Genomic DNA, 18,993 nt, shown 5'->3' on the forward strand with positions numbered 1-18,993 from the left:
ATTTATTTTTCAGCTCATTGACTTGAGTGCATTTAAACAAGTTTATGATAAATATTAAGACCCATTCTGCCTAAGAAAAGCAACAATGTATTAACATAAGCCATGCCAACTGAATACTGAATGCACCATAGGAATGCTATTGAATAAGAATGAATAAGAAATGTTGAATGCCTGGAGATTATTATCTTGATGATGCCTCTATTATTCATGTCATAACCAGAGCTCAGCACTCCTATAGAGTAGCCCCACATAGCTTCCAGCAAACTGCCATTTCTTTCCTATTCCAAGTGGTGAAGTTTTGTCTTGAGATTTTAAAAAGGTTTATCAGTGAAGGACAGAAGATAGGTCTTGGTGAGGTGCTTGATCGGTCATTGACTCCTCTGAAAAATATTCATCACATTTATGATGTTAAAACAAAAATATCTTTGAAGCATTTTCAGGCATTTCTTTACAGTTTTCCACACATAAATTTTGGATACAAATAGCAGCAGATTCAGACACTCTACTGGCATTTCCAGTAGTCCATAGTCAAACTGGCAGCTGTACAGAACCAGCAGCACCATCTGCAATTTAAGTTGTATATGTAAAGAGTCAAGGGTGTAAAAATAGACTGTCTTTTTCAGCTGTCCTGAAAAAGTAAAATGTTGCAGTCCCTTTTCTCAGGTGATTCAGATTTATAATGAACAAATTTCTTATGAATCCTCAGCAAGTATGCAGACAACTGAATGTTAGCCAAAGATCCAGCACAAAGGTAGGCTGAAACACAGGAAGAGAAGTGTAATAGTAGCAATATATAATTTATTCCAGTATCCCAGTTACACTTGTATCTGCTTTCATCTCCACCCAGATATTTTCCTGCACCTTATAAAGAAATGTCAAGCACATTCCTAATCTGGTGTTGAGTGTAATCCGACATTTGGAAAAGTTTGGTAACTAGAAGGTGAGGTCACATACACCCCTGAGAGAATCTGGATACTTCAAAGGATGAATTACCAAGAAAGCAGAAATTATTTTTGCAACTCACACAATACTAAGATTACATCTTTCTCCTTTATTACTAGATGGAAAATAATCCTTACTCAAACTCTACTCTTCAAAGACAGCCAGAGGTTCTCAGCACATAACAAGGCCTTTTCACTTAAAAAACATTAAAAATATTTTCAAAATACTGGCTACATTTTTAAAAGAGGAGTAGGTTCTCCATACAATACCCCAAATAATGAGCAACATCAGGAGGGTGAGAATGGCTGTGTATGATGGTCAAGTAGCCCAGCTTTCACTGGGACCACAAAAATTCCAGTAAGTCTCCTGGTTTCCCCTGTGCCAGAGCAGCTAGAGGGCTGTGGTCCTTACCTTTATCCCACCAGGCTCCAGCTGTCCTTTCCCTGTATTCAGATTCCTACAACCCCCTGGCATGGGAGCTTCTCACACATCAGTTTTCAGGCAGCCCAGCACATTTCACCTGCACCCTGTGCATTTTCTCACCAGTGCCTCACAGCACCATGGGCATTCCTCAGGCCCTTTCCCATCAGAGGACAGCTCTGCACGGACACCCTCAGCCTTTCTTACCTTTCCCTGTCTACCAGCCCTTGGTGAAAGATCCCTATCCCACTTGATAAGAGTAAATCACTCAGTCATCATGATTTCTAGCCTTTTACTAGAGATCAGATCACCTGCCCCTAGTGTTCCATAGCTTCATTTCCATTCCTGTCTTCCCTGCTACAATTTCTTTTGTGCAGCAGGCAGTTTCAAACCTCATTTTCACCATCTGGAAGACAAGACAGCATGCTTTGAAGAGTTGCCCTCCACCATATTTAATCCAAATCCTTTAGTCTTGTGGGGATGAGTTGGTTTTGTCAGTAATTTGAGTAATAAGAGCACAAACACAATTGCTAAATGAGCCAAGCTGTTCCTGAGCTTTCCTCTGTAAAATTCCTGTCCTAAATCACAGCTTCTGTGTTTTAAGAGATAATTGCTCTCCCAACTACATCTGTCTCACAAGTGGAATGGAGTCAGTGTTTTCTACCTGATTCCAAATGAGCAAGAGAGTTGCGGGAACCAGAAATTTAGCAAACAAGAGGGATTGCAAAGATCAGCAGGACAGCTTGCTATAGAAATTCTAATAAATGAGAAGAGTCCAATTAATAGTGGCCTTTTCAATTCTTCTTTCATTTCTGTTTCGTAGATGAGAAATTCTTTTCAAGAAAGAAATTCCTAGCTTCTGGTTTAGAACTGGACCCCCTAGTTAATATTTTTCTTTGAATTCCATGGTCTATTTGCCTTCATTCCTGAAGACCTTTTATTTTTTTTAAAGCCCATGAAAGCTCTTACTAAGCATCAGAACACACACATCAGTTCTTGTGTGCTGCCTTCTAGCAGAATGCTTTTAATTGAAAGGAAAACCCAGGCTCCTGCTAGGTTTGGGTGGGCTGCAATTAGTTCCATACTAGTTAGTTTTTCCAGAAAGTCATATAACTCTTCTACACAGGCATTCCCACTTCGGTCCAGCTGCAAACAATATGCTGAGTCAGCAAAGAGGGGAAAAAAAAAAAAAAGAAAAAAGAAAAAGAAAAAAAAAGCAGCAGAAGGAATTTTTCATTGAATTATGAATCCAATCTGTCCTCAAATCTTATAAAATATGTGTTGGATTCCATCTGTCCTGGAAGATACCCACTCTGATCATGACAGTTCCTGGCACTTGCACAGGGTCCATGTGCCTGCAGTGATACTGCAAATTCCCTCACTGCATGAGGGCTTTGGACTCCAGCAGCCAGGGACAACACCTTGCAAGCTAAAGGTGTGAGCCTGTGTGGGCAGCAAGATACAAACATCCCCTTATGCCTGAACCACACTGCTTCAGGAAAAAAAAAATAAAATAAGATAAAATAAAATAAAGTGTGTCTTCCTTACTTGCAAGGAAAACAAAATCCACTGTGCTATTAGTAAGTTGCAGTGATTGAAGCCAGGAGCAAAGTGAGCCGAACATCTGAATTTGGCAAATTCAGATGCAGATGCAAGTTGGAGGAAACCTTTTTCAGGGTACTTCTGGTTTATTTGAAGCCAACAAAGCGTGAAATGGTCTTAGCAGTTTGTTATTTTTTGATGTAACATGAGGCTCCAGAATCTCTTGACAAGCAGAGTAGGAGCTCAAGTTACAGTTCGTTGATTGGTGGTTTTCTGGATTTGTCCAAGAAATGTATTCTAACAGTATGTGCAGCAGAAACCATTGTCACGAATGTTCAATGGCAAACATCTGAAAGTGGACATCAGATTATGAAAACAACAGTTGAGTAAATAATTGTTTTCATTTCCAAAGACAACTGTTAGAATTGCAATATGTTTTATCTTTTCATGTGCACCGAGGTGTGTGATAAGATTTTTCTGTGTTCCAACACAAAGCCATGAGTTGCAGGCACATTCAGAGACTTTACTAGACCTAAGAAACACTTATGTTGAGACCCATGAATTTTGTGTTTTTTGTAGTAAAAGACACCAGGTACATTTTGCTTTGTTTACTATAGGTAAAAGGAATGTGTCACATTTTATTTCACATGGGAAGTGAAAAATGAAATCTTTTTTTAATTTTTTTCCTTTGAAGTTACAGGTTTTCATCATGGGAAATTTTTTATAATTTTCAAGGAGTGTTTTAGTTTCACTTTGATTCAAAATATCAAGGGGTTTTGGCCAAAAAGCCCCGAAAGTATAAACTGAAATTATTTCATAAATAAGTATTTCTGAATATGATTCAGTATGGAAAAAAAACCCTTCTGGATGTATTTGCTGCAGGAAATTGAAAATTTCCAGTGGAAATAAAGCAACACCATAAAAAATCAGCATTAACAAAGCAGTATTTTTGGAAAGAAAATCTTCTGCATTAAATAGTGTGGCCAAGAGTAATTACAATTTATCCAAAAGCCTGAGAGAGCTACAATGGATTTTTGGAACCTTTAAAATATCCCACCTAATGCAGTAATAATGTCGTACAGTGAGAGTGTGAAAAGATTATAGTGAAAGGTTTGTATCCCAGCAGCACCTGAATATAAACAACATGTTTAACTTACAACAGCTTTTTTTCCATACACTATTTTAAATTTGCACAAAACTATAAATAGATAGCACTTTCACTGAAAGCATTAAATTAACCAACTGGGTACTCGACTTTGTAATGTGGAGCAATGTGGAGTGATAATGAACACCATGTGTGTGTGATAATGGGGGTTGTAGAAAATAGATCTGGCCAGCTGAGTGAAAAGGAAATGCTAAAGAAGAAAAAAATCTGAAGTCCAAGCCAAAACAAGTGACCTAGTGGAGCAAGCAAAGGTTTGTATTTGGGGCAGGCTAGAAGCCTGAGAGAGATCAGCAATTCAGCAGGGTGTTTTTAAGCATATGCTCAAGGCCCTCCTTATTCAGCAGGAAACTTAAGCATATGCTCAGAGGTTAAGCATCAGCTAAAGTCGCATTGATGTCAGTGGGTCTTAAACACATGCCTAGAGATACATATGTGCTGAAGTGCTTTTACAAATAAGAATGGACTGGGGATCAGGGCCTCAGTCCCCTGGTATTCCATAGCAGGCTAACCCTGCAACCTCCTGGCTTTCCAAATTCTTCGGAGTAGATCTCATTTATTATACACACAGGACCAGACTTAAGCGTTAAGAACTTGCATTACTGTACAAAACTGCCTTTGGCCCTTTAGTACCAAAATAAATAGGAAAGTACAGATACATTTATATAACACCAGTAATTTCTACTGCAATGTGGCCAAAGAATTCTCTCAATAGTAACAATGAAAGCATAAAAAAGCAGAAATGTGATTTTTGAGCAGGTCATTTAGTCTTTCCAGTACTGATGTAAGAAGACTTCCACAAGAACATATTTAAAGATAAAACTGAGTCTTAACTGAAAAGTGACTTTGAGTAATTTAATTTGAAAGAGCACATGGTGCTCTTAATTTTTATTCAACCAGTGGATCTCTATTCCATTATGACCTTTTGTGCCTGATTAGTCCACTTATGAACCACAGAACTGACTGGATATCACTGTAACAACAGAATAGACACTTTCTTTGGCAAATGACTTCATGTGTGCAAACCTCAAAGCATTAATCTACCATGAAACAAATTTAGAAATCCACAACAATTACTCTCTGAATCTCAGATGGCAGGTTAACATCAGAAAAAAAGGTCTCTGAAATTTTTAGGTAAGTTATGTCAGACTAAAGTACGGCTTGTCCTTCTTTAAAACTGCATGAAAATATACCATAAAGCAGCACAGGGAATTATGTGGTCAGGTTACTAATGATATTAAATATTTTTTCCATGAAGTTAGTACAGAATTTGAAATTATCAGTGAAAATCCTTCCTGTGCATTTCAGTGAACCTGAACAACCACTTGGTCTTTGTGTTTTGCAACTCTCCAAGGACAAATATGCAGCAGAGGAAATGGTAATAAAGATGCACTGCAGGGCCAGCTGAGAGCTACTTTAGGTGGATTCTGTAAATGATGGCCCATTTTAAAACACCCTTAATGCAACAGGAGCAAACTGGGGTGCATTTGAGTAGCAGGACACTGCCAGAGTACTGCTGTGTGGAGCACTGCATTGCTTTTCTCCAGTGATGCCACAGAAATTATTGTAGCAAAAAGCTGTCTTAAACAAAGATAACTTCAATAAAATCTATTAAGAAAATGTATTATTTACATGTGTGTTTTCCTTCCATCAGAGGACTCATATCTGACTGGAGAACATAATAATTTGGCATTTCCTGCAAATGCACTGAGGAAAAGCCACAGCAATATAGTATTCCTTCCATAGATGTTAACATTTTAAGACTCACAGAAGTGGCTAATGTTCAATTTCTGGTTAACATTTGATTACTTTCTGGCTTTGCTATTCCAGATGAAGACAACCTGGTGAAAGCATTCCCACATTCCTCTTTGCACTTCTGCTATGACAAAACTTAGCTGATGTAGGCAAATCCAAGTTCTAAAAGCATATATCTTAGTCCAATTTTGTTTCAAGTTTCTGCCTCTTTATTAACCAGGGAAGAGCACCTCTTCCTTCTTGCCCAAGAAAGCTGCTGGTTATCATTCCCATCCCTCTGGTGGGTCAAGTAACACATGATGCTAGCCTAGTATAAATAGGAAACAGGTTCCTATGGAATCTGGAATACTGTTTGTACATCCTACCACTGACCACAGCGGAACAATGGTGTGCCAATGACAGAGAAAAAAAAATAACTCTATTTGCTTGCTCTTTCTGTGCCTCTGTCTGAAATACACCTAACTCCAAAGCTATTATTTATAGTTATGAGGTGACAACTGAGAGCTAGCAGTCTGCTGAGTGAAAAAATGTTTGCATTTATCCTTTCTAGAGATATCCTATAAATGCACACACATGCATGTGCAGCAGCTATTCATACATACTGGATAGGGAGAAATACCTAATCAACTACAGTGCTGATTCAGTGCTATGAAAGAAAAGTAAGGAAAAGTTCTTTATTTTGTGTGAATTAAATGACAGATCTTCATTTTTTAAGACTATTCAAAATGAATATAATTCTAATCAAAGCCTACAGCTACACTGGTATTGTTTAAAACACTGAGAAGCAGTGTTGCAAGTTTTCTGTGAACCCTTCTGGACATCAATTTCATTTAAAAAATCACTTCTTCAGTGTTGCAATATGTTGCAACTTGCAACTATGTTTATTTTGGGTTTTTTTAAGTCAATCTAGGGCAAAAAGGTTGGACAGGATAGATATTAGGGGTAATTTCTTCACTGCAAGGATTGTCAAGGATTGGAACACGCTCTCCAGGGAGGTGGTGGAGACCCCATCCTTGGAAGTGTCTAAGAAAATACTGGATGTGGCACTTAGTCCCATGTCTAGTTGGCATGGCGGTGTTTGGCCAAATATTGCATCGATGATCTCAGAGGTCTTCTCCAACCTAACTGTGATTTTGTGAAAAAAATTTACATTGTTCACACAATGACCAAAATACTGATGTTAGAGGGGTCTTGTGGAGGTCATCCTGTTCAGCTGCCTGTCTGCAGGAATATCCCCAGCACCAGACCAAGCCACCCATGGTTTTCTTTAGTCAAGTCCTGAAAACCTTTAGGGATAGATATTCTGCCTCTTCTCTCAGTACCCTGCTCCAATCCTCCAAAGCAAAAGGAATCATCCTGGCTTCCATTTTACCTTCCACACTCACAATTTGATGTTGTGACCCCTTTTTGGCCACTTGAAACTATGAAGAAGGGTTTAGCTTCATCATCTCCCTAGCTTGCCTTTGAGCAATTCCAGACTGCCCATAGCTAATTCCTCATCAGGCTCTACAAGCACAGCACCCTTCACCTTTCTGTAGAGGGCACATCCTCCAGGCTTCTGGCCACCTTGGTAGCCCTCCACTTGTCCCTCTCCAGCATCTCTGCTCTCCTAGGGTTTCAGCCAACCTCACACATCTCTTCTGTAGTTATGACAAATAGGATGAGCTCAGCTTCATCAAGGGTGATTGGAAGATTGTCACTGAACAACCCCTTTATTCTGCTCAGAATTTCTGGTAGAGATATTTATGGGACAAAATTACTTTGACAGGCCCAGCTGAGGCAGTCTAAGACACCAGTGCCTCAGGTTGTGCCTTTTCCCAATTCCAGAGGTGATCACCACTAGCTCAGATATGGCAGAAAATGTTGTGCCCCAACATCCCTATTCTGTTGACTCTGCTCTGTGGAGATCTGCTAAATCCCTTGGACATCATTTCCAGGTGGACTTTACCTCTGCATTTCAAACAATTTCATTATTCCTGAATCATTTTTCTCCATGAATCAGTCATTTAAAGGAAATATAAAAAACAGTTCTATGATCAGATGCAGTCTAAGTCTTATGACCACTGCCCTTGATTTAAGAGGAGCAGAAATTCCCTGCACAATTCTTTCCAGCAGACAAGCATTTAATAAATCTTGTGAAAGTGTAAGGAAAATATGGGGGAGAAGGAGACACTGATAAGAGAAATACTTTCAAAATAGACTGCAACAACAGACAGTTTAAAGTAATTTTCTAGCCAAGTAATTGCAAGAGTTCTCTGTCATAATTTCCCATGGAGGAAAAAACGTCAAAAACAAACAGGTAAAAATCTGCAAGTCTGAACCACAGAAAATCTGTTGTACTGTCCTTCTAAGAGGAGGACAGACCTTATGTCAAAATAAGAGGTCTGTGTTTTTCTAATCACACAGAACTTATGGTCTACATCAGTTCTTGGCCCCTGACTGGTGGACACCACCCTTCTCATGAGCAGTGTGTCTGACTGTGGCCCCTTCTTCAGCAGTTCAGCTTGTACTTCCCTACTTAAGGTGGGAAGAAACAACTACTGAACAGAAGAACCACATACTAATAGCTGTGATTCCACCCAAATCTCAGTTTTCAGCATGTCAGGACATGCTGTCCATGTTTTCTACTGAGCAAAGCTAATTCCACTTCCCTATTCCTTTAGTTATCTCCCTGCTCAGTGCCTTGTTTATGGCCTCTGGGCTGTTTTCCAGAAGCCATCAAAGCTGCCTGGCTCTCCCCACAGGCTAGGAAGAAGGGATGAAGTGGGATTTAGGTTATCTGACCATGGCCTGAAGCAGAGTGTCCAAGTATCCCACCAGCAGGTGACAATTGCTTGGCTCTCCTCACCTTAGCCAACGTGCATGCTTGATCCAGGCCAAATCCCACCCAGCCCAGGGGCTATCCATTCCTGCAAGCTTCCAGTCAGCCTTTGGGAGTGCAGTGTATACACACACACACACTCCCCAGGCAGTTCCCTATGAGTGTGCCAGGCCATTAAAAATGTTTCTTGTTCCCAGCTTGGAAATATTTGACCAGTTGAAGAGAAATATACTTTTGGCATGTACTCCCAACCCACACTTTGTTTTTGTATTCTTTGCTATCAGTGAAGACATTTTAACATGCCACAAAAAAAGCTCTGGATGAATTTGCTCAGTCAAAAGTATTTCTGAATCTACACTGTAAACAGAGCTGACTCAACAGCAACACTTCCTAAAACCCCAAAACTCAACAGCAAGTTACATACAGGAAACAAAATTGTTTTAGTCATAAAAATCAAACTCTACTCTCATATTGGGTATTTCTGTCATCTATTAGAGACACATTAATAACAAATCAGATCTCTGTCATGTTATTTCCCCAATGCCTTAGCATGCAAATGAGTTCTAGAGAAGTAATAAGCCTACTATGACAATATGAAGGAGAAATCTTACCCTTTTGCACTCCAGGAAACTTGAAAACCACCTCTGAAGGAAGCCTACACACATTTGCTTTCCAGCCATCAGCTGGCAGAACAGCAGTAGCAAAGGCCAGCAGATTCTCTCCAGAACTCTTCTGGAGACACACTGAGCTGGGATGGGATTTTGAGTCAAACTGGATATCAGCCCAATTTGCACCACCACAGCAGCATGGAGCAATTTCAACACTGCAGAAACCAGTGGATCAGCCATGTGGGCAATGCCTGCTGCTCCCTCTGCCATATCCCACTCTTCAGTCTGGACACAGGTACAAAGGAGACCATGGATAACCAATTGCATGAAGCTGGATATCCTCAAAGAATAAACCTTCTAATGCCCTGTGGAGCTGGGGCTGGAGGTAAAGAAAATATTAAAAAAAAAAAAAAGGTTTGACATGTTCCTCCCCTTTTTTTACACCTCTCTTAGGATCAAAGGTGTCATGGGGTAACCCCTTTCTCAATGGAAAGGAAAAAAAGAAAAGTTCTGGCAGTTGATTTGATGTTTTTGTGAACATTTTGTTCTAAACTCTTGAAACTGTTCTCGAGAAACAAACTGTTTTCAAGTTTTTCTTTGCAAGGAGAAAAAAGTGCTCCTCTTCAAAGAGAGGATAGAGGTAGTTTTAAAAAAGAAATGCATATTTTAGGAATGTTTCTCACAGGGAAAAAAAGGGACACTCATACAAAAGGACATATAAGGCAAAATTCACAGGGGTATTAAGACCATAATAAAGGAAATATTAAAGTTTACCAAGCTTTTCTCCTAGGCACACACCTAACCTAACTCTTCACACACAACCAGACAAGCTGCTCCTAGGTGAATGCCAGTGAGAACAGATTACACTACTGCAGATTTTTGTCTTGACCCAGACTAACACTCTTACATGGACACTGAGGACATTGCTAAAGCAACACAGGTCCTATTGTTAATCATTGCTTTTAGCAAACCTCCCTCACAGCCTGAGCTAAGCACCATATTAAATTGTGAAGAAATCACTAGAATTACTATGCTGCAAGTGACTTTTAAATCAAGTGCATCAGTTATACGATATTTAGCACTGTGCTGTAAAGGGTGGTAAATGGAGGTGTCATAAATATCTGACTTTATCATCTGTTGACTCATAATCCAGATGCCAATGGGATATAAATCATGTAAAGCATGTTTCCAGATTAGGAAAGTCTGGCTGTTCTATTGTTCTGGTGAAGCACATTATTCCTTTGTAGGATCAGGAGTGCCCTCTGATGGATAGCAGCTATTACTGGGAAGGGTTGACTGGAAAGTGGCACATCCTAAACAGCCTATGCAACACAAGATAGTCTCACTTCCTGCACTATGCATTTACAGTCTTCTGTATGCTTAACTACTATAATAACCACTTTTTTTTTTTTTTCTTGGAAATAACTTTTTGCATATTTCTCTTTGCATTTCCATAATTTATATTAATGATGCAATCAGGGCACTGCATATGCATACATCTAGTTGTAAAATAAATAAACTGAAAGAAATTTAAGGCAAACTACAAAATTTGTGTAACAAACTCTGAGAAAGGCCTTGAAAGGCTGTGACAAATTTAGGCACCTGAAAATTCAAATATTCAGCTGAATATAAAAAAAAGAATAACTAGGAAAACAGATAAACTCTGTGCATATAAGATCCCAAGATGTTGTATGTGTTTTTCTAGCTCTATAAGCTATACTAATAAAACATGTTAACTCTCTCTGCAAACTTTGCCTCATTTACATCCTTAGACAACCTCAACAGAACAGTGAAAAAACAGGAAATAATTCTGGAATTTTTGGTGAAGATGACTATGCCCAGTACCTGGTAACATCTCTCCCACTGGAGTAGCAGGACTGGACTTAATGCCTTTGGTGAGACAAAATCCCTCCTAAATGGTCTCAAACACACAATTCCCCTGTAATTTGATATACCCAAGTCCTTACTACACTCATAAACCACACCTTAGGGCTAACAGCAATTAATAGTAATACACACCACCTGATGATACTTTAAAAAGGCGAGATACTAAGAATTGTACATTGCTTTATAAGTTACAAATGCAAATGCAAATACAAATTTCTGAACAAAACTCATCTCTTTGGACAGGCAAAGGATGATGGGCAGCATCAAGGAATGTGGCTGAGGAACAGGGAGCTGTGAGTGTTTTCCCCACATTTCTCCATCCCTGCTGCTGGTGCACAAAGGCAGCAGCTGCTCTGCCTGGGTCTGTTGCACCCTCCTGGCAGAGACCCACACAAGCTCTGCTCTCTCACCATTATTTTATTTTATTGTTATTTTTAAGATCTAAACCAAATGTCATTTTTAGATTTTCCCTCTGATGAGCAAAACAGGAGGAGATAACAGCTTTGAATGAAAGAGAGCAGCAGGAAGTTCTTCTGTGAGAGATTTTACTTGAGTTTTACATATACCACAGAACCCTAAATATTCTGAAACAGGCAATACCTGCCCGTATTATTTTAGTGCCCCTTTTTCACATAGAATTGCAGCCAGCTGAGACTCAGACTGGCATTATCCAGGCACTGCCCTGGATGGAGTATGAGGTATCTCCTCAACACATCTGTCTGGGGAGAGCCCTGGTGCCACAGTTAAGTTGAGACAGACAGAGCTGGTATCACCCCAGCCCTTTAACTGGCATTCCCACCAGTCCTTTATTAAAACTCTATATGCTCTCTTTTACAGACCATTTTCTCATTCAACTCTGACTCCTTCCTTCACAGGCCTCTCTCTGATAACTCTGACTCCTTCTCTTATTGGCAGCTTCATACAGCACTGATTCCTCCTCTTACAGGCAGTTCCACACAGCTCTGGCTCCTTTCATTCTGCATGACTGGCTAACCCCAAGCTGCCCCTCACACAATATCTTGTTATTTTGTCTGTCCCTTGCTGATCCCATCCCTTACCTCCTCACAACCAGCAGCTTCCATCCCAAACTCCAGCAGACTGGGTCTCAAGCTCCAACTACAACTTATGGCCAGCTAGCCCATTCTTTTATAACACCCATCCTCAATGGGCAGGCAAGGCTGTCTCCACTTCTCTGCAATCAGTAGAGCTGTAATTCATTGAGGAAAACTGCCTTCTGCACTATCCTTGCAAACCATCTTCCCACTGGATGGGGGTCAGCCTCTTCTCCCAGGCAACAAGAGACAGGACAGGAGGACATAATCCTAAACTGCACCAGGGGAGCTTGAGGTTGAACATTAGAAGGAATTCTTCACAGAAAAGGTGATTAGATGTTGGAATGGGCTGCCAATGGAGGTGGTGGAGTCACCATCCCTGGAGGTGGTAAAGGAAGGACCAGATGTGGCACTTAGCTAAAATTCAAAATTATGTGCCCTTCCAAATTAAAATAAAATAAAATAAAATAAAATAAAATAAAATAAAATAAAATAAAATAAAATAAAATAAAATAAAATAAAATAAAATAAAATAAAATTAAATTAAATAAAATAAAAGTTTCAATTTAAAAGGTGAAACATGCTATGTTCTTAGCATCTCTTCAAAACACTTTTCCATTAAGTTTAGTAGGATCTGACCCTTTTAGCTCAACATTTTGTTCCAAATGTAAGCATTGTTTAGTGGGATAATAGTCATCATATAACCACCATTATAGTACCACCAACACTATTTGGCATCACAAATACTGAGTGATCCCAGCTCTCTCCTGAAATCCCAGTGTCTCTGGTATCTAGATGTGGCAATGTGCAAGACCTGCTGTTACTCTTCAGCTATGGCAGCAGCCTCTACCAAACAAAATCTATTTTCAAAATGTGAGATGGGTGGTAAAAAATTAAGCTAAGGGAAAATACTTTTTTTCTAAGAATAACTAAAATGTTTGGGAATAGCTCAGAAACAGCTGCTGGCTTATGGGTATGCAAAATAATATGGTAAAAGAAGATTCCTACTGGGTCCTTCCTGTATTCATGGCCCTTGGTGAAGTGTTTTTATTGTGAATAGTGTCAGAAGGAAAGTACCTGAGCTGGAGACAAGGAGAGAGAGTTACAAATTTTTGAGGTTGTCCTTTAGTGAAAACTTTATTGTTTGGAGTTGCCCTGGATTTCTGTAGAATAAAACACTGCCTTTTGTTGTTGCATAGCACTGAAGAAGCAGAAATACTGCTGTTTGTACTCTTAAGTGATTGGGTATTATCAGTTAAGTAGTATGACACTATTCCTGTGTGAACACATGGTTTAAATTTATTCTTGAAAGTTTGACTGGACTCATTCTTTACAGGTGAGGCCTTTCAGATCCTGCATACCTGTCTCTGCCATAAATAAGGAGTCAGAAGTGCAGTGTTGTACTTTTCATTTTGCTTGTCATTCCCCTGATCTGAAATCTTCTTTTGATTTGCTGACAATTCAGGGCAATCATGAATCAAACACAATAGATATGAGAAATGCAGAATTAAAAACAGTCCAGAAACAGAATTATATGGACCAAAAGGTGGTGAATTCCTTAGTCACTGAGATGGATGGACTTTAATTTGTCAATAATTCATCAATGTTATGGAGAAGTATCAATAACAAAATGATATGAAAATACCAGTCTTGTTGGTTTATGGACAAATTGACCTAGCCAGTCCAACACCTTGAATGAGGGGAGACTGACATGCAAACCATGGTCTATACATCTTTACCCTTCAGGCATGCTGAGGTGATGGCAAGATCAAAGAGGCTTTTGAAATGCCAAGTTCTGAGAAAGGAAATTGGGAAATATAACTCCAGAGTTAGCTGGAGGGGGCAGGGATGCAGGTCATGTTAGAAGGTGTTAACCACTGTAGAGAGAAGAGAGACTCTTATCCCAGATGGTGCAGACATTTCATTGTTGAAATACAACTGTGAGCAGCCCATGTTATAAGGTAATGAAATCTGTCACAACTGGAACATCAAAAGTGGTCACAGGCTATAAAGGAACGGTGTTAGTGGGAGCAGTAGGGGCAAGAAATGTTGGACACTGGAGGCTGTGTCTCTGAGACACTGTAGTCAAGAGGATCAGAAAGGAGAGGAAGGAAGAGATTGTCTTGCTGACAGCTGCCCGAGGATAGGAGCGGAGGACAAGTAAGATATTGCTTCCTTTGTAATGAGTCCAAGATGTACCTCCATAGCCTGACATTTACTGAGTCAACTGAGTCAGTTGCTCACTCAGACAAGTCCTTTCAGTCCACTCTGGTTTTCCTATGCACTCTTAGTACATTCTGTTTTAATTAGACCAGTTGAGTCCTCGATTGTTTGCAAATTTCATGCAGACTTTTCCTTAGCGGCGCTTCTAAAGGAAAGGAACTACAGGAAAATGCCTGGAGACTATCATAGCTGGGATGCTTGGTCAAAGGGGCTTGGAATGTGGAGAATTCCCACAGGAGATGGCACCTGCAGAACTGGAGACTGGCAAACACAAAGAAAGCACCTGGATGGTCGGATGTCTTTTTATCTTCCTCTGATTTTCTTATGACTTAGAATTTGAGACTAATGGAAGACAAATCAGAAAGAGGGATGTCAGTCAGCTTTCATGAAAATGCTGCAAAGTAGAAATGTACTGAAAAGTGCAAACTAATTGCAGGAAAATAGGGGAGAGCAGACTAAAAAGTGCAAGTAGCAGAACTAGACACTTCCAGCAGAGTGCAGCATCACCCTGGATGAGCTGTGCATGAGCATGAAGGCTGAGAACTGCTTGCCTACCCATAAAAGATAAAATAGGTGGTGTCTGTTGCAAATAAATCTGCCAGAAAAATAATTACACCTTTCAGTTTTTTACTTTTGAATAATAATTAGATACTCTTAAATGATTGACTGTGTACTATAAATGTGATGGAAAGTAGGAGAAAGAATCTGGAACTGGAATTGGAAGTGAAAGCCATGAAGATCCATGCCAGACACTTGGGGAGGAGTGGAGGGTTAGCCAAAGAAATAATGAGTTGACTGGTAGCCTGGTGATAGAGCAGGACATTGGAAAATGAACTCGTGGGACTGACCAAGCAGAGAATGAAATGGGAGGAAGTACAGGCAAAGAGAATGCAATTAGTACCTGGAGCCAGACAGGAAACAGAAAAACATACTGGAAGAGATGGGACAGGTGGGACCAAAGAGAGGAGAAATAAGCAGAAAGGATATTCCATTAATCAGCAAAGCCCATCTCTCTCCAGAGGCCTTTGGATGCCTATGTGGCACTATTCTGCTTCCTGCATGTCTTTGTGAAACCCCATGTCTGACATCCCCTATCAGGGATGAAAACATGCTGTTGTCTCTCCTTTTCAAAAAAGTCATCAGGTAGAGGTCAATACTGTGGATTTAGAGGTCCCAAGCCAAATGTAATGTAATGGAGATAATAAGGAGATGCCACGTGATAGAACTCATGATTTTTTGTTCTCTTTTTTAAAAGAGTTTTGCTTTCTTTTTAAAAAAATAGGACAAAATTATTTTTTAAAACCTTCTTAAGTTTGCAAAGTCAAATCTAGAAAAGTCAGGCAATGAGACTGCCTGAGGATTTCATCCAATGGATTCCATAGTCCATCTTGCACATGAAAAGCATATTTTATGATCTTCTAAGTAAAACCCAGTCATAACACCTACAGAGTGAAGTGAAATTAATATTGTGTGGCCAACATGGGATTCATCTGACTTAGTTTCAGTCATCTAGACTTGCTCCAGTAAGTAGGGATTTTATTCTAAAGTAGGCATCTGTGACAGGCAGGGCACTTGTCTCTCTGTATCTATTTGCTATCTGCCTTCTCAGAGAAAATTTATTTAAGAACTAGGTATTTTCCTTCATGGCTTAAAAAATTTCTATGAAATTTCACACTGCTTGTGAAAACCAATGTGATTTATTAATGGCACATGCAAAGTAGACAACTACACCAGGTCAGTCAACAAGAGACACAGCTATCTGGTGAACTTGATTTTCAAACTTTGTTTTCTGACCAAACAATAAAGGTATAAGAAAAATCCAACTTTGATCTCAAAATTTGTTTTATTTTAGGTTCCTACATTATCTTTTCCAGACTCTTTTTTCTACCTGATACTTTTCCCTAGACAGTTCTTTGTTTAACAGCCTGCTCCATGTACTCTTAATCTGAACTGTAAACTCTGGCCTGGGGGCTCTTTTTTATGTGCTGTCTATGTAACACCTAACATCTGAGACACCTCTTGGGTTTGAAACTAAGCACTTCCATAGAACATGTAATAAATACTCATAATTCCAGTATCTTTATGCTTTCAGTCAAGCAGAAGTGAAGCAGTATATGTCAGAGATCCATGCTGAATCTAGTACTGCATCCAGGAGATCTTTCATCCAGATGAAATCTCTACAGTGAACCATTTCATGCAGGTGCCATAGGAGTGGAAACAGAGACTGAGGAAGTTAAATCTGCTTTCAGTAGCAGCACAGGGTTCAACCAACCACACGTGGTTGCTGTTCCATTCTCAGGGAAGAAGTAGTGAGTATCCCCTAGCAGCTGGAAGGGATGCTATGAGTCACTGGCACCTTCCCACTCAGCCCTACTCAACTGTGGAAAGAAAGGGGTGTTTTTCTAGAGTTTTTTGCACATTTCTGACAAGCCATACTGCTTGACAAATTTTATTATAGAGCTCCCCCAAAAAACTGGGAGCGATAGATGTTCTCCTTTCCCCATCTCCCCAATTATATGCACAGAGTAGTGAATTATCCTCAAGGAAAGCAAAGTAAATTCTTGTTTTGTTAAATTAAAATCACTATACTGGACATAAAGCAGTAGATATTGCATCAATTAATGCCACAAGGCTCATAGCAATTAGTGATATTGGCAGAAACTGATTCACAGGAAATTACACAAGAATATGAGGAACAGCTTCTTTACTGTGCAAGTGACTGAGCACTGGAACAGATTACCCAGAGAGGGTGTGGAATCTCCCTCAGATATTTGAGAACCATCTGGATGCAATCCTGTGCTTGAGCAGGCAGGTTGAACCAAATGACCCACTGTGGCTCCTTCCAATCTGCCCCATTCTGTGATATTGAGAAAAGTAAAAAATAAAGTTGCATCAAAAGGGTCTGAGTCTGTCTGGACTAAACATTGCAGTGAAAATTCATACTTCTAAGACACAGAAGAGAGAGACAGTAGATTAAGATCCCTACTGCACCAGGATGGAAATTAGAATGATGTCAAAAGGATTTACAGAGGGAAAGAACAGTGGGCTTGTTTTGTCTTATAAGACATGCCTATGAGCCTGTTATCAGAGGAATGAGAGCGTGCCCAAGGAGGGCATGTTCTTGGTAAGCCCTGGAAAAGCAATGACAGCATGTCTCAGAGATTATGTAAACCAGGGCAAAATGAAGCCATGCATGGAAAGGAGCTGTAGGAGAAGCCAAGGATGTTTTTTAGGTCCCTGACAGCCTTCTGAACTCTGCTGAGACAGTTCATTGCTCTGTGTTCCCACTCAGTTCAGACTCCCTCCATCACACAGCTAGAAGGGTAGCCTATGTCAAGGCTGAAGAGTGAAGTCTGGATGTTCCTGTAATGCCTCCAAGGAAAGAAATGCTGTGAATCACCAATCCTTGCAACTCAGTAGATTGCTGAGCAGACCAGACAGCTCTTAGTTATCTCAGAGCAAGTCCCTGAAGAGAGGACTCTTGGCCTCACTGCTCTGAATTCCTCTTCCAGTGAAGCTTAGTGGCCTTGTCTTGGCCCATTCCAGAACATTTGGAAACCAAGTATTTTGTAATACCTGATGTGACCTGTTAGGAATTGCAACAGAGATGTCAGGAAGGAATACAGTGACAAACCAAGCCTTTTATCAGGAAGCCCTGACCCTCCAGAAACATCTTCTAGCAACAAATGTCTTGAATTCTAAAGACAACATATGTAAATTAGCTTTTGTTCCACACTGGCCTCCAGAGTAAGACAATAATTTGTTTTCCATCCAGTTCCGCTGAGTGACCTAGAAGAACAATACAGAGCAACCTTCTTCATAGAGGGAAACAACCAAGGACCCATGGTCTCTTGAGGTACTGCTGGCTGGCTGTGGAGGTCACCAGCCAAGGTCTGCAACATTTGCCCATGGCAGAGTTAGTCCTTTGTGAGAGTTTGGAGATGGTTAAAGAAATTTCAGAAGAGTTTTTCTGAGATTTATGCCAGTGCTGAATCTGAAGACTGATCTGCACTGTCATGGGATGTGCCACTGATGTCTTGGAGCAAGTCTTAATCACTTTTTTCAGAGGAGCAGAAGGGAAGAAGGAAGGAGTCAACTACATTGCATATTAAGCACTTTTTTTCTCTCTCTTTAGCTCTCTCTCACAGATTTGCTAGACAGACACTCTCTGATGCTCTCTTGTTTTTCCTCACTTCAGTTCCAGCAGTCTCAGGTTTATTTCTGTACATTTTCATATGTTGCTCTTTTCTTTAGAGCATCAGTGAAAGGCTGGAGAGGCAGTGATAGGAGCAGATGGATTAGATATCCAGTGACATCTTGTTTTAATAGCACATCCCTTGTCTCAGATATCCTTGTTTTGAGCATTCCAACAGGATTCTGGAGTAGGCCATTTTACCATAAAGCTATTCCCACATATTTTCCCCATTATTGCCTGAATTAATATCCAAGAAGTTATTTTCCAGGATAAAAATAGCTTCAACAAAGAGCCCTTCCCACAGCAAAGGGATGCCTATTTATGCTTCTGATCACCTTGTAAAAGAACATCACATGAGATGAGACCTTCCCAGAACCAGAAGGAGA

This window comes from Erithacus rubecula (genome assembly GCF_903797595.1).
Source record: "Erithacus rubecula genome assembly, chromosome: 2".
Taxonomy (NCBI): domain Eukaryota; kingdom Metazoa; phylum Chordata; class Aves; order Passeriformes; family Muscicapidae; genus Erithacus; species Erithacus rubecula.